Source organism: Pleurodeles waltl, chromosome 5, assembly GCF_031143425.1.
Source record: "Pleurodeles waltl isolate 20211129_DDA chromosome 5, aPleWal1.hap1.20221129, whole genome shotgun sequence".
Taxonomy (NCBI): Eukaryota; Metazoa; Chordata; class Amphibia; order Caudata; family Salamandridae; genus Pleurodeles; species Pleurodeles waltl.
In genome coordinates, this window is record NC_090444.1 from 1041047174 (window position 1) to 1041072508 (window position 25335).

General features: G+C 50.4%; 1 protein-coding gene across 3 annotated transcripts in view; it reads left to right on the forward strand.

Moving 5' to 3' along the window:
• The window catches only part of SHPRH (SNF2 histone linker PHD RING helicase), a 746219-nt gene that overhangs the window by 244345 nt on the left and 476539 nt on the right, over window positions 1–25335 (forward strand). The window lies entirely within an intron of this gene.

The window sequence follows — 25335 nt, forward strand, 5'->3', positions numbered from 1 at the left end:
GGCCCAGCGGAGCGGTGCTTGACAGGAAGGGCCCAGCGGAGCGGTGCTTGACAGGAAGGGCCCAGCGGAGAGGTGGAGAGACAGCGGGGTCCAGCGGAGCGGTGCTTGAGATGAAGGGCCCAGCGGAGCGGTGCTTGAGAAGAAGGGCCCAGCGGAGCGGTGCTTGAGAAGAAGGGCCCAGCGGAGCGGTGCTTGAGAAGAAGGGCCCAGCGGAGCTTGAGACGGCGTGGCCCTGTTCAGCGGTGCTCTTCTGCACCGCGGGCCCTGTTCAGCGGTGCCTATCTTCACGGCGGGCCCTGTTCAGCGGTGCTCTTCTCCACGGCGGGCCCTGTTCAGCGGTGCTCTTCTCCACGGCGGGCCCTGTTCAGCGGTGCTCTTCTTCACCGCGGGCCCTGTTCAGCGGTGCTCTTCTGCACGGCGGGGCCCTGTTCAGCGGTGCCTATCGTCACGGCGGGCCCTGTTCAGCGGTGCCTATCTTCACGGCGGGCCCTGTTCAGCAGTGCTCTTCTCCACGGCGGGCCCTGTTCAGCGGTGCTCTTCTCCACGGCGGGCCCTGTTCAGCGGTGCTCTTCTTCACCGCGGGCCCTGTTCAGCGGTGCTCTTCTTCACCGCGGGCCCTGTTCAGCGGTGCTCTTCTCCACGGCGGGCCCTGTTCAGCGGTGCTCTTCTCCACGGCGGGCCCTGTTCAGCGGTGCTCTTCTCCACGGCGGGCCCTGTTCAGCGGTGCTCTTCTCCACGGCGGGCCCTGTTCAGCGGTGCTCTTCTCCACGGCGGGCCCTGTTCAGCGGTGCTCATCCAGCAGGTCAAGGGAGCCAGACCTGGCCTGGACTCCCTGCTCAGTCGCCCTCGGACCGTGACGTTTCTGGACCCTTCGGGGACGGACTCCTGGCCTCCTTAGTGTCCTCCTTCCCAGCTGGGATGTGGCATGTGGGGTCCACCTTCTCCGCGCTCCTGCTGCCCTTCCGCTCCTTTGATGGGGCTCTCGGGCCCTTGCCTCCCCTAGATGGTGTGGGTGGTGAAGTGGCCGCACATTGCTCCTTGGGGGCAGCCCTGTCGGTCCTCGCACGGCGGCCCTTGTTTTTGCGGGTCCTCTTGCCGGGGGGGGGGCTGGACGTGTCCTTGCTGCTGATCGATGTGTCACTACTGGCAAAGGGTGGGCTCCAGAACCCATGCACAACAGTGACACCCGAAGCTGGGCTGGTGGTGGCTGCGGTGCTCTTGGGACTCTTTGAAGATGGATGGGGGAGCTCATCGGGGGGAAAGAGGTCAAGGTTAGCCATGAAAAGTTTTTTAGGGCCAAGGTAAAGGGTAGGAGAAGTGGAGATGGAAGTGGAGGTAGAGGAGGTGGTTGTAGGAGAGTCAGGTGTGCTGTCATTGGGTGAAGGTGCTGGTGCTGTAGGCTGTCGTGAGGTGGATGGCTGTTGGGTGGGTGGCTGCCTGCGTTTGTGTGTCTTGGAAGAGGGGGTGACAGACACAGTGGGAGAGGACACAGGGGACGTGTAAATGGCAGTGGGGGTGGTGACTGCACGAGTGTGGACTGTACTGGAGGGTGAGGTGGTGATGGAAGCACTGGCTGATGTTGGGGTGCATGCAGGTGTGAGTGTAGACGTCACAGGGAGGGAGGAGGGAGACGAGGAGGAGGGGGACACAGGGGTGGCAGTGGCTGTTGGCATGTCTGCATCTGGGTGTTGCTTGGGTGAGTGTTTGTGGGATCTGTGGTGCTTGTGTTTGGATGAGCTGCTCTTGGGTGTTGAGGTGTGTGCAGGCTGGTCTGATGGTGTGGATGGGATAGGCTGAGGAACAGGAGACAGAGAAAGGCTGGAGGCAGTAAGAAGAGGGAGGCTGGAAACAGGGACAATGGCTGCCGTCAGTGCTGAGGCCAGAGCAGTGAACGCTCGTTGATGGGCAGCCTGACCCGAATGAATGCCCTCCAGGTACGCATTGCTCTGTTGCACCTCCCTTTGCACACCCTGGATGGCATTCAAAAGGGTCGTCTGCCCGACAATGAGCGTCCTTACCAGGTCAATGAGCTCCGCACTGAGGGCAGCAGGGGCAACAGGGGCAGGGGCTGAGGTGCCTGGGGCGAAGGAGACGCGCGCCTTCCTGGGCGAACGGGCACGGAGCGAAGACTGAGGGGCTGCTGGGAGGGCGGGGCTGGTGCGCTGGGTGGCGGCTGTACCTGTAGAGGCGGGGGGCACGGATGTTGCCGCCACCGCTAGGGAGCTCCCATCCGAGGACGTGTCGCTTTCGCTGCTCTCACCAGCGGTCCCCGTCGTGGTGCTCCCCTCGCCCTCCGGATCACTGGTGCCCTCGGTGTCTGTTCCTGGGCCCACCGGGGCCTTGTGTCCTGCAGCTCCCTCGTGCTCCGATGCCACATCTCCTCCGCCTGATGATGCTAATGCACACATGCACAAGAAGATGAAGAGAAAGGGTGGGGGGAGAAAAAAGAAGACCAGGTTGAGTGCATGCAATGTCAACACCGTTGGCGGAGAGGACAGACACAGGAGCCTAATGCACTAAGCCGCGCATTCGGGGTACACTACTCAGTACTACTGACTAGGACAACAGGCCAAGAGACGTCAAACGCGCACATGGGAGATGCTGGACCTTCAATGGCTGTACTTGTCACCCTACCGAGGTGGGGGCCGGGGGCACAGGGCCATGCCTAAGGGAGAGGACTACACTACAGAAAGCGCCCTGGCCTAATGTCACCCACAGCCCTCCTCCCCCACCCAGACGCCTCCACTGCGCAGAAAGATAGCAGAATGTGCTGATACTCACCCCCTTGTGTCTGCTGTGATGTCTTAAAGCGCCCATCCAATTCTGGGTAGACCACCGCCAGGATCCGGGACATCAGGGGGGTCATGGTGCGACTGGCACCCCTCCTAGGTTGGGAGGCCATCCCCAGCAGTGTTTCTGCGGTCTTCCTTGTTCCGCGGCGGATGTCCTCCCACCTCTTGCGGCAGTGGGTGCCCCGTCTGTTGTGGACCCCCAAGTTCCGGACTTCCTTGGCGATGGCACGTCAAATCTCGATCTTCTGATGGGCGCTGACCTATTTAACATGTACAGGGTGGAAAGGAGGAAATCATCAATGACCTGCATGTTAGATGTGATTGGCCCCCCCACCAACTTTGCCATATGGCACATGCTCTCATCTGTCGGGCGTTGCACTCCTCATTCGCCCCCCACCCCACCAACTTACATCCACCCCAATCCACACAGGCATAGCCCATTCCATGTGCACCCGGTGTACTCACTTGTTGGTCTGGAGGACCGTAGAGTAGCGCATACTGGGGGAGGACCCCATCCACGAGCTTCTCCAACTCTTCAGACGTGAAGGCAGGGGCCCTTTCCCCAGTCGCAGCAGCCATTGTATCTTCCAGACCGAGGTCACAGCAGCACTTGCAGTATAGGTCCTCTCCTGTGGATGATCAGGTCTCGAGTGATTAAGCAGATAGAAAATGGCGGTCACGCCCGCGGCGGTGCGTACCGCGACCGCCGGCGCACTTCGTCATTGGCTCCTGAAACCCATAGGCTTCAATGTTAACCAATGCGGCTTTGCGCCGCGGTCTTCGACCGCCTACCGCCACGGTGTGACCCGCCAGCGCATTGACCTCACATCCCATTGTCCCACTTCACAGGTCAGGCAGCCGCCATTTCAAGGGCCTACATGTCTTAATTTTGACTGCGACACACAGGCCTAGGCCTTGCATTGCCACACATACACGCCTTTCAACCCATTGCCATTCTTTAACTGTGCAAGCTGTCTGTACGTACCTGTGGTTTGGCTGACTCTGTGCTCCATGTTGTCCTTCCTAGGCACCGTCCGCTGGGACTTGGGATGAGAAGGAGGAATCCTCGCGTGTACCGACCGCTGGTGGACCTGTCGACAATGGAAGAACGCCATATAATACTTCGATACAGACTTGACCGTGCCACTATCCATGAACTGTGTGCCCAGCTGGAGCCAGCCCTGATGTCCCCCATCCGCTAACCCACAGGGATTCCCCCTCTGGTGCAGGTTTTGTCAGTCCTCCATTTTTTGGCAAGTGGGTCATTCCAGACCACAGTGGCCATGTCATCTGGAATGTCTCAGCCTATGTTTTCAAAGATTTTGAGTAGAGTGTTGTCTGCCCTGATGAAACTCATGCGGAGCTACATCATTTTCCCAGAGGAGGGTGACTTGCCTACAGTGAAGGGTGATTTCTATGCCCTTGGACATATCCCCAACATCATTGGTGCCATTGATGGGACCCATGTGGCTTTGGTACCCCCAAAAGACGATGAGCAGGTGTACCGAAACAGAAAAAGTTAGCATTCGATGAATGTCCAGGTGGTCTGTTTGGCTGACCAGTACATCTCCCATGTAAATGCCAAGTTCCCAGGGTCAGTGCATGACGCGTATGTGATGCGAAATAGCAGCATCCCCTATGTGATGGAGCAGCTACAGAGACAACGTGTGTGACTAATAGGTGACTCTGGTTACCCCAACCTGCCTTGGCTACTGACCCCAGTAAGGAATCCCCGGACCAGGGCAGAGGAACGGTACAATGAGGCCCATGGGCGAACTAGGAGGATCATCGAAAGGACCTTTGGCCTCCTGAAGGCCAGGTTTAGGTGCCTGCATATGACTGGGGGATCCCTGATGTACTCACCAAAGAAGGTGTGCCACATCATCGTGGCCTGCTGTATGCTTCACAATCTGGCATTGCGACGTCAGGTTCCTTTCCTGCAGGAGGATGGTGCAGATGGTGGTGTTGAAGTAGCTGTGGAGCCTGCGGAGAGTGAAGAGGAGGAAGACTCAGAGGACGACACAGACAACAGGGACAGAGTAATAGAACAGTATTTCCAGTAGCACACAGGTAATAATCACCCATGCCATTTTACATTTCCTGAAAGCCTCCTGCATCTCAACTTTGTCGGTTTCCCCCCAGACCTATGAACATGATGTTTGATTTTCCCTTCCCTTTTCTGTGCTGTATGAGCCACTGCGTGACCTCGGCTTGGTTGGCCCATGGACTAATGCTAAGTTACCTCGGTATGTGTAATTCACAATGTTCACAATACGTAATTGATATGTAATGTGTCATACATTTGTAAATAAGACAGGCTGAGTCCTGATTAATTTCAGTGCAATGTGTGATTTATTATTAGTGCATAGATATTGGTACATGATAGTGAAACAGTGATGGGTGGGGGTGGAGTAATGTCCATGGCGGAGTCCAGTTCTCAGTCTCACAGGTGCATTGTCCATATGCCTGTGGGAGGATGGAGCAGGGGCAGTTCAAGGTTTGACAGGGTGGCAATGTGGGACAGTGGGAGGACTTCAGGGGGTATGTGATGCTGGCGGGGGACTTGACATCCTACTCTGTCGGTTTTTTTGATCTCAGGCTCCTTTTGCGGGGCGGTTGTTGTTCAGCAGGAGGTGGGGTTCTGGTGGGCTGTCGTTGTGGTGGGGCCTCCTGTCCACTAGCGCCGGCGGAGGTGGTAGGCTTTTCCTGGCTAGTGACAGGGGCCCTGTGTGATGCCACATGGTCCCGAAACGTGTCCTCTATGCGGTTCAGGGCCTGGACTATGCTCCCCATAGCGGTTGAGATGTTGCTGAGTTGGTCGCTGAACCCCATGTAGCGTTGCTCCTGCTGTGCCTGGATCTCCTGGAACCTGGCCAGTACCGTCGCCATCGTCTCTTGTGAGTGGTGGTAGGCAGCCATGATGGTGGTGAGGGCCTCTTGGAGAGTGGGTTCCCTGGGCCTCTCCTCCCCCCCCTGTCGCACAGCAGCCCTCCGAGTTGCCCTGTTTCCCTGGGCCTCTGTCCCCTGGACGGTGTGCCCACTCCCACTGCCCCCAGGTCCCTGTTGTTGTTGGGTTGGTGGGTTACCCTGGGGGCTTTGTAGTGGTAGACACACCGCTGCTTGACCTGTCCTAGAGACAGAGGCATGGGCCCGCTGGGTGGGAGCTGTGCTGTTGTTCCCAGAGGGGGTTGGGTCTGCAGTGGCCTGTGTCTGGGTGAGGGGAACCGACTGCCCAGAGGTCCCCGATGGTCCGGGCTGGTCGTCAGGTTCCAGGTCGACAGAGCTGCTGTCATCACTAGTGGCCTGTTCCGGGGGTGGGATGGACATTTCTGGTCCCTCCTGACCGGTGTGTTGTCGTTCGGGTCCTGCATGGGGTAAGAGGGTATGGTTATTGTTTCTGTGTGTGCATTAGCTTGCGTTTTATGGGTGCCCTTGTCCCCCAGTGCTGGCATTCCCTTGGGGGAGGTGTTGTGAGGGTGTTTTGTGGGGGGGGGGGCGTGATGGGTATGTGCAGTGGTCATGCTTAGGTGATGGGTGTCCATAGTTTGGGGGTGGCATGCAGGGGTTGGTGTTGGGTGGGTTGTGCTGGGGAGACATTCTCAGGGAGGATGTGTGCTGGGGGGTTGGGGGTGAGGGTGGGGGTTAGCATGCTGGGGGGGGGGGTGAAGTGGTTGGCCTTGTACTTACCAGAGTCCATTCCTCCGTGTACTCCAGCGAGGCCATCAGGATGCAGGATGTTGAGTACCTCTTGCTCCCATGTTGTGAATTCGGGTGGAGTGGGTGGGGGTCCCCCGCCAGTCTTCTGCACTGCGATGTTGTGTCGCGAGACCATCGAGCGCACCTTCCCCCGTAGGTCGTTCCATCGTTTGCGGATGTCCTCTCGATTTCTGGGATGCTGTCCCACCGCGTTGACCCTGTCCACGATCCGCTGCCAGAGCTCCGCCTTCCTTGCTATGGTGGTGTGCTGGACCTGTGAGCCGAAGAGCTGGGGTTCCACTCTTATGATCTCCTCCACCATGACCCGGAGTTCTTGGTCCGAAAAGCGTGGGTGCCTTTGTGGTGCCATGGGGTGGTGTGTATGAGGTGTGGGGTGGTGTATGTGATGATGTGTGTGTTGGTGTGTGGTGCTTTGTGCTTCTATGTGGTGTGTGTGATGTTGCGGTGTGCCTCTGTGTGTCTGGCTATCTATTCTCTGATGTGTCTCTCTCTCCTTCGTCTCTGGTTTTTGTTGGTAGGGGTTTGTGGGTGATGTGGGTGTGTGTTTTATATGGTATTGGATGTGTGGGAGTGGTGTGTGTATGTGTTTCAGGTGTGTGCCTTTCAAATTGTCCAATGTGGTAGGGGTTTGTAAAGGTGTGTGTATTTTGACCGCAGCGGTGTGTACCGCCAATGGAATACCGCGGTTGAATGACCGCCGCGTCGATTTGCCGGTCATAATGGGATGGGCGTATTTCTGTTGGCGTGGCGGTGGAGGTTTGGTCTTCTCCAGTTTGCCGCTGATGTGGCGGACTGCAGTGGAGGGCGGATTTTCGGAGGTTTTGCAGTTGTGGGTCAGAATGTCCGTGGCGGCTGACCGCGGCGGTATTGTGGCGGCCTTCTGACCGGCGGTAAGCGGCTTTTACCGCCGAGGTCAGAATGACCCCCTATATGTTTTGGAAAAATCATAATGGCGAGGTTACCGTGGAAGAAACACAAGCAAATCGAATTATTCTGAAGTTGCACTAAAGGTTAATGAATCCACAAGATGTCAAAAAATATTATGGCACAGAGGTTTGGAGATATACCATCTCGAAATCCATATTTTGCAATGAAAATAAGCTTATAATAAGGACTGGTTAAGGGGCGAAGAGTGGGTGCATAAATTTGAGATTGCTTAGCAAAGACGTAATCGTGGATACATTTCATAACACTACAGACCTTTTATCAGAATTACATGGGGCAAAAAATTTCACCAAGCTAGATTTGGCCTCTGTATACCATCAAGTTAGATTATATGAGTGTTAGACCTGTCGGCCTTAGGGTGGGCTTCCCCCTAAAAGTTTGCCTGCTTGCCTCCATTTTTTCTGGACTTTTGCTCTGTTGGCCTTAGGATCCTGTGCACTTTACTACTGCTGACCAGTGCTAAAGTGCATGTGCTCATTCCCCTCAACATGGTCTGATTGACATACACCTGATTGGCATATTTAATTTGCATACAAGTCCCTTGTAGAGTAGTATAACATATACCCAGAGCCTGTAAATTAGATGCTACTAGTGGGCCTGCAGCACGTATAGTGCCACCCACTTACGTAGACCCTTAAAACTTGTCCCATGCCTGCCATTGCAGCCTGAAGGCAGTGTCCCACTGCCATGTCTACTTGGCATTTAAAACCCATTACAAGCCTTAAACTCCCCTTTTATTACATGTAAGTCAGCCCTAAGATAAGCCTTAGGTTGCCCATAGGGCAGGGTGCTGTGTAATTAAAAGGAAGGACATTCATTTTTTATTTTTCTATGTCCTAGAAGTGACAAAACTCTCAAATCTGTTTTCTCACTACTTAGAGACCTACCCCTCCCATAGAGTAACATTAAGGATTCCCTATTAAAAATAATAAACTGTAATTCTTAAATCAGAGGTGGTAGATGTGTCATGTTTGGTACCTTGAATGATAAACCCTGGTAAAGTCGGATTTGTTATTACAAGTATGAAAATGCCACTTTTGAAAAGTTGGCATTTTCCTGCCCATAGCCCTCTGTGCCTATAACCTGCCTTAGGTCACATGACTGGGTGTAACTGACAGTTGGGACTTTGTGAATTCACCCCAGACAGTCACACAATAGAGGGATTAGCAGAGCCTGAATGGGCCATTAACTGACTCAGTGCGGGGGGAGCAGTGCTAAGCACAGGCCCCACTCGCAACTGAATAGGCTGGGCTCTGCAACCACACAGTAGGCTTAATGACCCTGCATTGTCAGTGCAGCCCGCCAGGAGCCAGGGCATGGGAGGCAGGGAATTCCTAGAACTTACAGAACTCTTCTGGAAACGTATCCCAACTTCTAGGGGCAGGGGTACCACAATATAAAATTGGGACTCTCAGACCTGCTCCTCAGTTCACTACTGGACTTGTGAAAGGACTCTCAGTGGACCGCCTGCGGTTGTGACCTGCTTTGCACTCTACCAGACTGCTGCTGTACCTGGAAGGATGGCTTCTGCTGTCTGGGGCCTGCTTGGGACCTTCAGATACCAGCCTTGCTGCAGAGCCCTATGTCATCACCTACACCCAGGACTCCAGAAGTTATTCCAAGGGCCAGTTCAGCTGGTCTCCTCTTTTGAGTCACAGGGACATAACAGACTCCCACCATCTTAAACTTGCACTTGGACCTAGGCTGAGTGAGTTTTGCACCCCCAAGAGACCTCCGCCCACTCCTGGACCCTTTGTTGTGGTGCTAAAGGTTCCCAGGAGATAATTTTTTTAAAATGAGGACTTGCTCTTTTGAACCTTAAACTTTAAAATTCATTCCTCTGGGTTTCCTAATTGGGTTTTGATGGTTTTGATGTCTAATAATTTATTTAATGTTCTCTATTTTTCTACATCTGTTTTGGGATTTTTATTATTGTGGTTTCACTGTGTTGCTGTTTGTGTACTACATAAATACTTAACATATTGCCTCTAAGTTTAGCCTGGCTGCTTTTGTGCCTGTCTACCCAGGTGTAAGCACAGGTTAATTTAGTGACATTTTGTGGTTCACCCAGCAAGGGATTGTGGCTGTTGCTTGACCAGGGCTCACACCCCAGTCAACCAACAACCCAGTTCCTCACAATGAGGATTGTCAGAAATATACCTTTTTAATCATGCCTGTGAGTTCCTTTAGAGTTTTTGAACACCGTTTGGTATAATTTCTGCAGTCTCTGTTTTTCAAAGGGCGGTATTCTCTATTTTGTGGTGTCAAATGTTATCAAAATAGTGTGCTCATCTTTGGTGAGACATGGTTGGAGCAGAACAGGAATTTGTCAGAAGTTCTTAAAAGATGTTGAATATGGTTTAGCCTGTGTTTGAGTAATTGTTATGTAGTGGTGTGGAAGAAATGTACTGCTTTGGACATCTGGTCAATGGTAGTAGTATTATGCCTAGGAGACATTCAGTTAGTTCCACTGTGAACAGGGAACAAAGAAGAACTACTTTCGTTTTTGGGCATGGTTGAATTTTATGGGAAATGTGTGTAGTGTCTAGCTTACAGAACTCAAGCGATGCATGCGTTTGTTACGCAAAGGAGTTGAATTTAAATGGAATGAGGAATGTGAGTGGTAAAAATTGGGTCTCTTGTTGGCAGAGGTATTCACCCTGTTCAAGTAGGGACCACAATCCTAGTCAGGGTGATTCAAGTACACAACCTAAATTAACCTGTTATCACTCTCTGGTAGCTTGGTGCAGAGCAGGCAGGCTTAACTTAGAAGGCAATATATAAAGTATTTGTGCAACAGACATGCAGCAATCACAGTGAACATGCCACAGATAGACTCCGCACGGGATTAAGAAAATAGACAATGTTTATCTATTGAAAAATAAGGCGAACACAATAAAAATCCAATTAATAATATGTGACATTGCTCAATTAATAAATACAGAAGTAGTGCAGGAGGAATCAACTGTGTGCTTATTTGAGGTGATAAAGCAATGTCCCACCCAGACCAACTGTGAGAAGTGTGGGGAGTAAGAGTTGGGACTGCTCTGGTCTGGTTCGAGTAAACAAACAAAGTGAGAGTTGTACTTCATTGGAAGGAATGCAGGGAGAAAGTGTTGGGGCCGCTTGGGTCCGGTCCCAGTAAAGAAACAAAGTGAAATTCCTACGTTACTTGGAGGAGCGCTGGGTAGAAGCGTTGGTACCGCCCAGACCCGATCTGGCCCGCTTGGGTGATGTGTGGTACTGCGGCACAATTCGGTAGTGAGGATTGGGCAGGGTCCCAATACTGTTGATGTCAGGAGGTCTTGACACAGGGCTTACATCATGATGGGATGAGTCCCAGTGCTTTCCAGCCTCAAAGAGCTTTGGCGAGAGAGCATCCTATGTTCAGTGGTTGTCAGGGCAACTGGTGGCTCCGCTCGGCCAGTAGCCAGAAGCGCTGCTCTCAGGCGCTCCTCTCAGACAGATGATGTTCCTTCCCTGGTGCTCGGTGAATCAGGAGCTGTACTCCGGCAAGCAAGCAGGCACAACCATGAAGGCTCACTGTGGTCTTGTGGTACATGGGACTTGGACAGGGGCGCTTCTACAATTTGAAGCACTAATCCTGGTTGCAGGGTAGGAAACACAAGGTCTTTGATGTCCCTGAGACCTCGGGGAGGACAGCACCCAAATCAGCAAGCCCTTGTAGTCACTCTGGGGTTGGGTATTGATCCTTGGTTTGCAGGGCAGAGATCAGCAAGAAACAGGGCAGCACTACAAGACAGAGCAGCAGTTCCTGGGAACAGTCAATCCTGGCAGAGTGGCAAACCTGGTGCACAGCAGTCTTTACTCCAGCAGAGTTTCCTTGAGTGCAGAAGTGTACTACTTTGAATGAGTCAGAGGCGCAGTACTTATACTAGAAAGTGCCTTTGATGTGGGAGATGACTTCAGAAGGTTTCTGTGAAGTCCACATGAGCCCCTTTCAGCCCAACCTCGGCTCCAAACTATCATTGGGAGGTAATCAGCCCCTTTGTGTGAGCTCTGTTCACTGCCCTTTGAAATGTAAGTGTAAGCCCTTCACAACTTTGTCTCCAAAATGACAGATCAATATGCAGATGAATGGAGATGCAGTTGAGTATCCTGTGTTGCGGGTGTCTGGATGGAGTGCGCAAGTGTAGCTGTCACCTAGCCCAGGTTAGACGTGTATTGGAACCATGGCTGTAGGCACATAGAGCAATGGGAGAAAAGAAATGCTCACTTTCTGAAAGTGGCGTTTCTAAAATATTAATAATAAATCTGAATTTACCAGTAAACAGAATTTATCATTACCATTTCAATAATACTAACCATGATGCAGCTACTCCTCTGAGATCAGCAGTTACAGCTTGAAAGTATTTTAAGGAATTCCCAATGCTGGACTATGAGAGGGGAAAGCCTCACAGTAATGGAAAACGACTTTGTTTTTTTTTTCATTACCTGGACATGAAAAACTTAAAAGTACATGTCGTGCCTTTTACTTACATGGCACCCTGCCCTTTGGGATATCTAGGGCCTACTTTAGGGGTTAACTATATGTAAGAAAAAGGGGAGTCTAAGACGTTCCAGATATCTTTCTTGCTTCCTCAAACCTTAGCAGTTCTTTTACATGATATAAATCCACCTATTGCATCCTTCCCTTATCAAATGTGTGCTTTCTGCTTTCCATTCTGAAGCAATAAGCCTAGCATCAACATGCTGCCATTGAACGGTGTCTTTTTCAACATTTTAGTCATCACCAGTGCTAAGTGTGTGAAAATGCTCAATCAGATAAGATGGGTTTGTGTCCCGCCCAGGTTTTGACATACATAAACCCTTTCTTCCTCTTTCTGGAATTGGATAACAATTATTTTTTAGTTTAGATAGCTGATAAAACCACAACAATTGGCATCTCATCTCTGCATCATGATCATATTTTAGGCCCTTTAGGTCAGGCTACGTTTCTCAAATTGCAGTTTCTTGTTTTGTGACAAGTAGACCCTAGCTCTCCTACCAAACCATACAATACTTTTGTTTTATCTGTTTTTATTTTTCCAATGAAAACATTACAAACTTGTATAATAACTCAACACAGTGCAGGTGTTGGAGAGCAGTCTTGCACCAACAGAGAATGATGTCCGAAGGGCGAACACAGCATTTTATCCTCAGGGGAAACAAAGCCACACACCTGAACCACCTTGAATCATAGCTTAACCAAACAAGATAACTAAAGTCCACATATTCGTCAAGAGTGAGAAGAAGAAGATCATATATCACCGTCCTACTGCTATTCACAGAACCTACGTCCCCCTCTTCAGTGAACTTTTCCAACAGAACGCCCCAAGCAGCCACATCAGTGAGCGCCCTATCATCGCTGCGTGTCATACGCATATGTTGTTCCTCCGCCACCCCCCATTCCAGCAAATCCCGCAACCAATCAGATGTTACAAGGGTCCGCATACTCATCCAGTTAATCGCTACTCTACGCTTGGCCAAGACTAACGCTAACTGTATCAACCTATAGGTCACCTCTCTGCCCCATGGCCTGCGTACCACTCCCAGGAGACAAGTCAAAGGAGTAACCTCCAACTCCATCTCCGTAGCCTTGGAGATCACCTCTACCACCTCCTGACAAAACATACCAACAACACTACAGGACCAGGCCATGTGCAGAAACCAAGCACCAAGCTCACCACATCTAGGACAACAAGCCCCTCGACCTGGGTCTATCTTATTTAGCTTGCTGGGAGTAATATGCGTTCTGTGGACAAAATTAAAATGCAAAAGTTTGAACCTGTGATTGAAGGTGGCTGTTCGAACCAGAGACAATGTCGCATCCCAATCATCGTCCTCTATAGGCATCCCCAAGTCAACTTCCCATGCCTTACGTCCCACACTAGGCACCCCCGGTCGGTCCTCCCGTAAAGCCTTATAAAATCGAGCGATCAAGTGCCTATCTTCACCCCAGTTAAGAAGACCGTTTAATACCGAAGAAGCCCTGGGGGCCAACGGAAACCCATCCCAGATTTCACGGATCACGCTTTCAAGTTTGGCATATTGCAAAAACTGGTTAGGGCCCAACTCAGAGTTCCTGGGCATCGGAGAATGAAAATTCGCCATTAGGGTACAAATCACCGACCACCTCGCATCCACCCGACCGCCAGGCCTCCATTGTCATTGTCCTTACTAAATCCCGAAACGGAGACAGGTCCCATATCCTTATTGTCATGTCAAAAGGGGCCCGTGTAAGCACCTGTTTAACCACCTGTTCCCAGATCCCGGCAGTAGTTCTCACCAGATAAGGTGCAGAGGGGTCAGATCTGCCTCCAGGATGAGAACATATGCCAGTGCCCTCCCATCGCACATACCAGTATACAACCTCTTTTCCCAATTATCCGCCTCTGACATCCATTGTGCGGCACACTGTAGCTGCTCTGCAAAATAATAATATCTTATGTTAGGGATTGCCAGTCCACCCCCACCCACCCCCCAGGTCATTCTGCAGAACAGACATCGCCACCCTACTTCCCCTGCCTGCCCATACTAGAGAGACCAAGAGGCTGTCCAAGCGTCGAAAAAGCAGAGTAGTCAGTGGATACAATGAGTACTGTACCAAATAAAGGCACCAGGGCAAAAACACCATCTGTGCTACTGCTGCCCGGCCCATAACAGAAAGGGGCAACTTATTCCAGAAAGCTACTGAGCGCTCCAAATCGGCAACCACCCGCTCAACATTGTTTTCATTATACACATCCACGGAACCGGCGTCCCTGATATCCAGGTACCGAAAGCACTCAACCTCCCAGCGCAACCCCAAATCAGGGAGTCCAGCCAGAGGGATACCAACCAGAGATCCCAGAGGGAACAGAAGTGATTTTTTCATATTGATCGTAAGACCAGATACACCCTCGAATACCTTCATTCTCTGTAGTAGCTCCGGCACCGATACACAAGGATCCCGCACACATACCAAAGCGTCATCCGCATACATAGAAATTACATGCACGGCCTGACCCACTGGGATCCCCCACTGTGCCATCTCCTCACGAAGTCAAATCGCCAAACGCTCCAGAGCAAATAAGAGTGGCGATTGCGGGCACCCCTGCTGTGTACCCCTACCAATCTCCCAGTCAGCAGACATCTCTCCCCCAACACGCACACGAGCTGACGGTGCAGTATACAAGAGCCGAACCCAAGCACGAAAGCCAGATCCAAAACCCATTCCATGCAGCGCTTCCAATAAATATTCCCATTCAATGGTGTTGAACGCTTTCTCCAAATCAAGAGGCACTAACGCCATCTCCGACTCCAAACCCTGAGTTTCATGCAGGACATGCGCCAATCTATGTAGGTTAAGAGACGCACTACGACCTGGTATGAACCCACATTGGTCTTCGTGTACCAGACCCCAAATCACATCTGTGCTCTTAAGGGTCCAACCTCGGCAAACGCAACTACCGCATAAACTGCTCCATCCCCCTCCCGATGGTACCATGCCAGCCCCAGACACCGTTTGAAAGTGGGTCTCCAGTTCCATGAGAATGTCCTTACGCCCCATGAGAAGCACTCCCTCAGTATTCCTTATGCTCAGAATCGGCGGGGCCTCCACCTCCCATTTCCAAATCCACCCTAAGAGTTTACCTGACTTATCACCTTCGCTGTGCAACCGCTGCCTATACCCTTTGAGAGTTGTTCTACTCAGCTTGTCCAAACATGCATTCACCTCCTTATACAACCTGAGCTCCTCCCGCCTGGCTGCGCTCGACTCAGATGGCTGCCGCTACACTTCCTCCAGTGCCCCTTCCAGAGCTGTAAGGTCCTGCTCCTACTGTCTATGCTCCCCTCTCACCATGCTTGTGCATATGCTTCTCCACAGACGACAGCCTTTATAGCCTCCCATTCCATACAGCGAGACGCAGTTGTGTTCCAATTTAAGTCCAGATACTGTTTAATGGCAGCGCCTTCCCGTTCTCGACATCCCTGATCAGACAACAAGTCCTTGGGCATACGCCAGCCTCGAGCCTTACAGGAAAGATTCTCGCCCCACCTCAACTGAAGCCGAACCGGCGCATGATCTGATAAAAACCGACCCAGATGAGTAACATCCTGAACCTGCAAACCATCAATGCCCTCAACAGAAACCTGTCCAGTCGAGAATAAGTAGCATGTGTTCTTGAATGGCAAGTGTACTCCTTACCCTCTGGGTGTCGTTCCCTCCAACCGTCCCAGAGACCCAATTGCACCATCACATCCCTGAGAGATTGTACCATTAGGGGTTTTGTTCCCAACTTTGGCGGGTGACGATCAAGCCCTCCATCTGTCACACAATTAAAGTCCCCTCCCCAGACCAAAGGGCTTATCTAGGCTATCCCCTAAGATCTCAGGTATCCTGGAGTAAAAGACAGACTCACCTGTATTAGGAGCGTAAACATTAAGGATAACAATGGGTAGTCCATCCAATATGCCCTCAACCATTACATAACGACCCTCCACGTCCACCTCACTGTACACATGGGTAAAGGGAACCCTGGGGGCCACCCACACAGAAACTCCCCGTGCATAAGAAGAAAAGGAGGATGAAAACATCTGCCCCAGCCACTTCTTGGCCAATTTATGCCCTTCCTCATCTGTCATATCAGGCTCTTGAAGACAAGCAATATGAACCTTGTGCCTACGAAGGAACGAGTGAACCCTGTAGTGTTTTGTGTAACTTTTCGGGCCCCGGACATTCCAAGTCAGCATATTAATAAGACGACCCATGTCAGTAAGACGTAAAGCCCCCAACCCCAGGATACCACACATTGTGTATTACCCTCCCCAGGATAACACAGAGAAGGACAACTTACGTACCCCGCTTCCCCACCCGCACTGTTGAATAAGCTGTACACTTGAACATGAGCAAACCCCCCCTCCTACCCCTAACCCACCCCGGAAATACAGTAAAACAACCAGAATATACCATACTGTAAATCCAATCCATAAGTGCTGCCAGGACAGCAGCCTAAACCCCACCCTACCACAACAAATGGCCTACCACAACTGTGGAGTGACTACCCCCCCGGCATCAAATCAAGACATAACCAGTACCCCCCAAACCCGAGGACCAAAACACCAAAAGCGGCCAGAGGCCAATCCCATCCCAATCCCATATCCGCCCTCTAGGGCCGCCAGGTGACAGCAGAAAGCAAGAACAACAGTCAAGTCATCTCGGCATCCACACCCGCCTCCAAGATCCGCTCCGAGTCTGTGCTCCATCCGACTCCACAGGCACCACTGCCATTGTTCCATCTCACTGTATCTCCACCCTATGGTCAGCCTCCGCCAACCGCCCTGAATTATGCGATCTCCATTCCGGACTACCGGAACCCGATGCCCTCCTGGCGGCGCCTCCAGATCCCTCCGGTCTACCAGGGGCAACTTTGTCCCACATTTCCAGCCAGCGCCACACCTCCCCAGGTCGCTCAAAAAAGTGAGACTTGCCCCCCAACAACACCTTCAAACGGGCCAAATACAGGAGCGTGTATCTGATGTTCATGGCTCTTAGCTTTGCCTTAACCTCCATAAAGCCTTTATGAGAGTTCTGCCCCTTATTGGTGTAATCAGGATAAACTGAGATCTTGCAATCCTCGTATATCGCCTTATCCGACTCCCGCGCTGCGTGCAGAATACAGTCCCGATCCTTATAATTGAGCAAGCGTGTGATAATGGTCCTAGGAGGAGCACCAGGCTGCGGCGGTGCCACAAGAGCCCGATGAGCATGCTCCACCACAAACACTCTGGATAGGCCCACCGGCTGCAACACATCCTTGAACCAGCTCTCCACAAAGGATTCCACAGTCGACCCCTCCGCTCGCTCCGAGAAGCCCAGCAACCTGACATTGTTCAGCCTGGATCTACCCTCCGCGTCCTCCAGCCTCACCTCCAGCCGACCCACAGTAGATGTGGCCTGCGCCACCTGCGATGGTAGTGTCCCCACCTCAGACTGGAGGTCCCCAGTGGAACCTTCCGCCACCTTCACCTTGTCCAACACCTTCTAAAGATCCGCTCTCAGCAAGTTGACCTCCACTGCGACTTTCTCAATCTTGCACTACAGTGCCACCCTGGAGCCCTGAATGGCCGCCAATAGCTCTGCTCGCGAGAGCTCACCAGCACTCAGAGGTGCTCCAGCTGCCTCTCCACTTACCTCCAATCCCGCCGGCCGCCGCAGGGGAGCCACAGGGGTAGTATACTATTCCATAGTATTACCCTGTGATGAATCCGTTCGCTTATGATGCCCCATGTTACTCCACACAGGGCCTAGAAGCGACTGACCACCTTCTGCAGCGTCCACACAGCAGATCCCACAAAGCAGTTGCTGCAATACCCCACTCCTTAGGGACACAGTGCCCAGGCAGAAGGATCAGACGGCCGACAGCCTCACCAGCAGATACGAAGCTAGCTGGCAACACACACCAGCAAAGTCAACGCAGGAACCACAGAGCAGAGGAGGCCAGAAAAAGTGAGGAGATAACCAGGCCGTCAGCAGAAGCCTCCAGGCACTCTCTCCACGAGGCTCGCCACCCCACAATACAGTTCCAAAAGGCCAGAAGGGCATTCCACACCTCAGGGCCAAAAAGGAACACAGCCGCTCACCTCCCCGCTTGAAGCGCCATCTCCAGGCCTGCAATGTCCAAGTCCAGCAGGCTCAGCACCAGTACCTGCCGCTCAGAGCACAGGCCAGCTCCAGAGGCGATCCAAATATCAGGCCTCTCATCTCAGGCCCAATCCAAACGACAACGTCACTGCCTATGGTCCGCCCCTCAGCCGCAGGGCCCAGAACCCTCCGGGGCGGCCACAGTTGCAACTGCACAGTTATTTTTAGGTGGAGTGGGCACCTCTCCAACCCCCCCAAAACCGCTCGAAACACTCCCGCCCCCTGTAACGTCGCTGCGCGGCCCAGGAAGCTCTGCCGTGGCCAGCAGGATCGTGCGTGCGCAGCCTTTGTTGCGGATCCGGCAGTCTCCAAAAATGGATTCCGGAGCACCGGAACTCTCCAGCTGTCCTCTCTATCCGAGGGGAGCTGCTGTCCCAGCCTGGGGGATTTCGCTGAGGCGTGAGCGCACTAGAAGCGCGTCCCGTCGGCCATGTTCCTTGGCCACGCCCCCAAACCATACTATACTTAAAGTATGTGAGTATCTTGATACTCAGAAAAATCTTCCTGGAGAGCACATAAACATTTAGAGGAGAACTACCATTTCTACGAAACACATGCTCCCTGTCATAGAGAGTGGGAGAGAGGACTAAAAAGATAGTAAGATGTCCTAAGATATTGAAGCCCATCTGGTAAACAGGTCAGTCCTGATCCTCTATTTAAGTAAATGTTGTAAAAGAAAGCGTGAGTGTTTATAAAAGGACATTGGTACGTAACCTCATCTACTTTTAATGTCAGTTTATTCTGTTATTCATTTAGGCATTCACATTACATCATCTTTCATTCATCTAGCATCAACATTTGTTATATCTCTCTCCAATTGAGTTTGTATTCTGTATATCTGTGTAGGACATTTGCCCCTCAGCAATGTCTTTAAAGAGTCCCATTTCAGTGCTCTTTCAGGAACTTGTGACGTTGTAATCCAGATACTGTTTGTTGAAAATGTGGGTTCTAGAGGGCTTTGTGTTGAAGCTGCTGTGACAGTACTCTGGGACGGTGACCCATCCAGATGTACATTAGAGACATGGGCTAGTAATCCAATACTGTTCCAGATAATTGTATTCACATTGGAGTCCTAGAGCTCTCTGTGGAAAAATATGTACTCAATCCTGCTATAGGAGCCATGTGGATGTGAGTAAAAGGAGTACAATGCTTCAGTTGAATGTTGCACTCTTCAGGTGATACTGAAGATGAATTATGAAAGCATGTATCGGTTCTCTCGTAATCCTATAATTGGAGCCCTGCATCGAAGGAGCTCTATTTAGAACACCAGCTGTAATATAATTACAATCTCCAGCTAGCATTGGCATTTAGGCATAAGACAATAACTTTTTTAAACAGCTTGGTTTGGTTTGTTGTGGTCAAAATACATGTGTTTAGCTCTGCACAATTCCTGACCACTCATCAAACCTGTGAGCATTACAGACCTACTCTCTGGGATCTTTTATGGTACATCACTCTCAATCCATAGTGCAACTCTTCCAGTGTAGGATGAGAAATTAGCCATTTACAATCTGTCTTTCCATTTTCTGCAGAGTTTGCCTTACTTAGTTGCTTCAAATCTACCCTTTGTAAGAAAATCATTTTAATCAGTTTCTGCTTAATCTTTGTTACTTGGTCTGTTATTATCATTTAATCTCTGGGCTTTGCAGGATATGACCATAACCCTCCCCGCCATACCATTATGGAATACTGAGTGGTGTTACTAACACCTACTTTCAGTTCCTTACCATACACTCATCGCAACACATTCAGTTCTGCATATTTTTTAAAACTCTGCTAAATCCCACCCTGGATTTGGAAAAAAATATGAAAGAACTTAATGGCATCGAAAACCTTTTTGTAATCCATGTCTACTAAATATTTTGAACATCAAAGCTGTCACTACCTCTAGTGTGGCTTCTGCTGCCAACATCTATTTATCACCCCTCTGAAAACCTAAGGGCACAACAGTAACTTATCAGAACACAATCAAAACATTAGCAGATTTCCCTAGCTCTAGAGGACTAGGAACGTGAGGGGCCCTTCCCATCATAAACTTACGATGTATGTTGGAAATGACCCTTTTTTGCAGGGTTATTCCCAAACCTTTTGCCTTCTTCCTCCTATTTTTTCAGATCTGTTTTGCTGGTTTATTGTCTCTGCGCGCTTTACCAGTGCAGATCAATGCTAAAGTGCAACTACTACCTGTGTAAATTGTATTAGTGATTGGTTTATCAATGATTGGCATATTTGATTTACTAGTAAGTCCCTAGTAAAGTGCACAGTGCATGCCCAGCGCCTGTAAATAAAATGCATCTAGTGGGCCTGCAACACTGATACTCACATGAGTAGCCCTGTAAACATGTCTCGGACCTGCCACTGCAGTGTCTGTGCGTGCAGGTTAAAGCTGCCTGGCAAGTATACCCATACCCAAACCTCCCCTTTTACTACATGTAAGTCACCCGTAAGGTAGACCCTAGGTAGCCCCATGGACAGGGTACAGTGTACTTAAAAGGTAGGAAATGTATAGGTGTGTTTTACATGTCCTGATAGTTAAATACTGCCAAATTTGTTTTTCACTATTGTAAGGCCTATCTTTCCCATAGGTTAGCATGAGACTGCCTTTATATATCTTGTAAGTGCAGCTTCCCATTGGGAGCACATCTAGATGTGGAGTTAGGGGTCTCTGAACTCCCAATGTAAAAATACATATTTTGCTAGAGTTGTTTTTTTAGATTGTCATTTTGAAAATGTCACTTTAAGAAAGTAGGCATTTTATTGCTTAACCATTCTGGTCCTCTGCCTGATTGTGGAATCCACGTCTCGGTCAGACTGACAGTTGGGCTATTTGTGGATTCCCTCTAGACAGTGACACAAAGGGATTTGAGGTGTCCTGCATATCCTGATGAGTCTTCCTGGGCCAGAGTGGGGAGGGAGGAGCTGACACTTACACCTGAAAGGACTGAGACTGTCCTCACACAATGCAGTCTCCCACCCCCTGGAGTATATCTGGAGCCAGGCCTGGGCAAGGCAGGATCTTGTGAACAACAGAGACTTTCCTTTGAAGTTTGCCTCTTTCAAAGGTAGAAATGATCATAAGTAGTGGGCCCCAGACTTTTAAAACACTTCTTGACCAAGAGGAACCTCTGCCAAGGAGAAGAGCGGGAGATGGAGTACTGCTCCTTTGCTGTGTGTGTTTTGCTGCTGAGTTGGCCTGCAGTTGCTGCTTCTTCCTTAAAGAGGACAAAAACTGGACTTTGCTGTGTATCCTGCTTGTGAAGTTTCTCTAAGGGCTTGAAGTAGAGCTTGCCTCCTTTTGGAAGTCTCAGAAATATCAAAGACTTCAGATTCATCTGCCTACAGCACTGGGTACTGTGTGTTTTGTGCAGCGACAGAAGAAAAACTACCACAACGCTGCTGACTGCACTGTGACCTGACGCCGCCGCACGAAGCTGTGCCCCGCTTCGCACCACAACCCTGGTCTCACTGCCACTGTCACCTGACACCGTCCCTGAGCCGCTCACACCGAATCCTTGGAATCCCCAATGCTGCCGCTCTGCACTGACATCTCCGCTGCCTGTACGTTGACCTGTGGACACCACTTGTGAGATACAGAAAGCACCACCCCGCACCGCAGTCCCATTCCAACAGCGCCAGTGATTCCAGCATCATCCCCAGACACCCCTGTCTGCACTGCAACCGGTGGGCGCTGCACGGAGTCCGCCTCGCATCGTACCGCTGCATTGGGCCTACCGATGACAGCGCTTCAACAGCGATGACGCCGCTGCCTGCACCGTGACCTGGCGACACCACACGTCGCACCACCCTGCTTCACACCACAACCCTGGTCTCACCGACGTCGCAGGACGCTGTCACGGAGTCGCTGCTGCACTGTGACCTGTGGGCACTGCATGTCGCATTGTCCCGCTTCGCACTGTTACGGAGTTCGATCTGTAAAGTGTGTGACTTCAAGGGCCCTACAACCCCTGCACCAACCTCTGGAATCGACACCTGATGTCGCCAGCGAAGCCGCACTCCGGATCTCATTGAGAGGATCATGATACCCTACATTTCCAAGGTACTGTTTGCGGGTCTTCCTGACACGGTAGCTGGGCTGTGACACTGAGGCTGGCCTGAACTGGTAGTTTTGTTGTTCACGGCCCCAGACTGAGCTATCAACTTCAAGAAACTGTATTTGTAAGTTAATTCTTGCAAAATTCATATCTTTATAACTGTATGTTGGATTTTTCTCATTTTCGTCTTGTTTTACATAGATAAATATTGACTATTTAAAAAAAAAAACATCAGTATGGTGTCCTTATGTAGTATTTTCATTGTATTACTGTGTATTATATGCAAATGCTTTACACATTGCTTCTGAGAAAAGCCTGACTGCCCATGCCAAGCTAACAAGGGGATGAGCAGGAGTTATATGAGTTAGGTATCTCCCTTATCCTGACAAAAGTGAGGGTTCCTACTTGGACAGGGTGCAAACCGACTGCCAGCTAAAGCCCCCGTTTCAAACTGGGTGTTACGATGATCCAGCTGCTCCAGCCCTCTTTATGGTCATAGGCATGGTGGCAACCATTTAGGAGCTATAGTACTAAAGAACAGATCCTGGTGGTCTGGCATATCAGAGTCAGTATTACTTTGTTATTCAAAGTAACTATATGGGATGAATACAGACTTCTCAGTATTCACACCTACAGCAGTTTTGTGAGTCTGATTCTCAGCCAGCTGACCAAACCTTGTGTTAGACGTTAACCTCCTCTGTGATCTAAGAGTGTTTTAACATCCATCAAGTGAGTCCCAGGTAGTTTCTGGAGAGAGCAAGGAAGCAACCTCCCTCCTTTTTATTACTCTTAGTTTTGCTGGAAAAAGTAACATATGTAATATCATGATCTTGCTGTCTATATTTCACAAAATCATCCTCTGTGTGATTGTAGCTATGAGGGACATAGCTACAATCACACACTCTCCTCCTTGTCCTTTCATTAAATTATAGGGAATAATTTAATGAAAGGACAAGGAGGAGAGTCTGTTTTTGAGGGTGTTGTAAGTGCTTTGGTTACCCTTTGGATCTGTGAGTCCAGGATATTTAGACTATCATTCAAGTGTTTCAGCCTCAATCCTGGATATTAGTGAGACTGACTCTTGAGACGGTTGGGTCTCATGACCTCCTGCATCCTACTGCTCAAACATGCCCACTGGCATATGCGGGCTCTGCAGTGGGGTCTGTGGTCCCAGTGGGCTCAGAATTAGAGAAATCTTAACTGAGTTCAGGGTGAATTGCTTGGTGTTGAAAGCCTTCCTTCCCTCCATCAAAGAAGTGCTGGTTTAGGTGTTCACAGACAACACCACAGCTATGTGGTACTGCAAGAAACATGGCTGGATGGGTTCTTGAACCCTGTGCCAGGAGGCTGTACGTCTGTAGACATGGCAGGATTGCCAGGACATTTTCCTGGTAGTGCAACACCTGGCAGGATCTATGAACGCCAGGATGGACGGAGTCAGCCGCTAATGACTTGCGGATCATGAATGACATCTACACCCAAAAGGTGTTGCAGGGTCTGTTCCGAGACCAGGGAGAACCTTTATCATCCAGACCGAGTTTGGTTAGACCTGTTCACCATTGCCGAGAATGCACAATGTCAGCACTTGTGCACACTGGAGTCTCCAAAGCAGCACTTGCTCGAAGACACATTCCGTCTCGAGTGGGACTCGGGACTCCTATTTAGCTTTCGACCAATACCACTCCTTTCAAGAAGAGCAAAAGCGAATGGTACTAAGTCAAACTAGTGGTTCCAGATTGGGCATTGAGTGTCTAGTATCCAGAACTCCTGAGCAAGAACATCTGCCCTCCAGTCAGACTGCCTCTTCGGGATGATCTCCTTTCGTAAGAACAGTGCAGCGTTCTGCACCCGAATCTGCACATGCTCCACCTTCATGCAAGGAGATTGAACAGTGGCAGTTGAGTTTTTTTTTTATCTCCCTGCTGAAGTTTGTCATGTCATCTTGGCATCCGTGGGTGCCATTGAGGTAAGTTTGTGGCTTGGTGTTCCTCTCGCCTTGTGAACCCCTTTCTGCATCTCTTGCTGAGATTTTGTTGTTAGTTCTTTATTTAGCCTGGCAGGGCCTTACTCTGGGCACCGTTAAAGGTTACTTGTCAGCCTTCTCAGCTTTCTTGCAGCTGCCAGACCAACTCTCCCTCTTAAAGTCACCCATTTTGTCTCAGTTTTCAAAAGGTTTGCAACATTTGTTCCCACCTACTCTTTTTGTGATGCCCCAATGGGACACCACTCTGATCCTTTTCTTGTGTTCTCTCTTTAAGCCCCTGCATAGCTGCCCTCTGCGGCTTTTAACTTTGAAAACAGCATTCCTGGTGGCCATTACATCTGACAGGAGGATCAGTGGACTTCAGGCTCTGTTTTTCCAGCCATCATACACCAATATCTTCCCTGACAAGCTGGTTCTTTGGACATGTGCCTCTTTCCTTCCAAAAGTTGATACACCTTTCACCTTGGCAAGAGTATTGTTTTGCCTGCCTTCTATACTCTTCCACATCTGTCCAAGGAGGAGGAGATACTCCTTCGTTTGAACCCTGAAAGAGCTCTGTGAATCTCTGTTGATCACACCGAGCTCTGTCATTCTCTATTGATCACACCAAAGACCATCAGGTGGACAGTTACCTCTTCATTCGGTTCACCGGAGTGAGAAAGGCTAGGTTGTGCAGATGCAGACCATGTCCTGATGGATAGTACTCTGCGTAAAGTCCTACTAGGCAGTAGTGAAGAAGCATCCCTATGTCGGCTTAGACGCTCACTCCATGAAGGCCAAAGCTGCCACTGCTGCGTTAGTGCCCTTGACATCGGTCAAGCTGCAACAAAGACAAACCTCCATACATTTCACAAAACACTACTGCTTGCTGCTTGGACAGTCAGGTCTGTCGTGTTGAACACTTCGCTTGGTCAGTCCTCTAAAACTTTTTGATCTAAACCAACTTGCAGACCCACCACGAGGGAGCTATTGCTTGGGTATGTATTCTAAGGTGAGGAGTCTGCGGTTAGAAGTCTCTTTCAGAAGAGCAAGTTACTTACCTTCAGTAAAAAAAATTCTGGTGAAGACTCTATCTAACTGCAGATTCCTCATGAACCTTCCCATCCTCCTTGCTTGCAAACTGGGCTCCTTCTCCAACAAATCTAGTTCGATACTGCT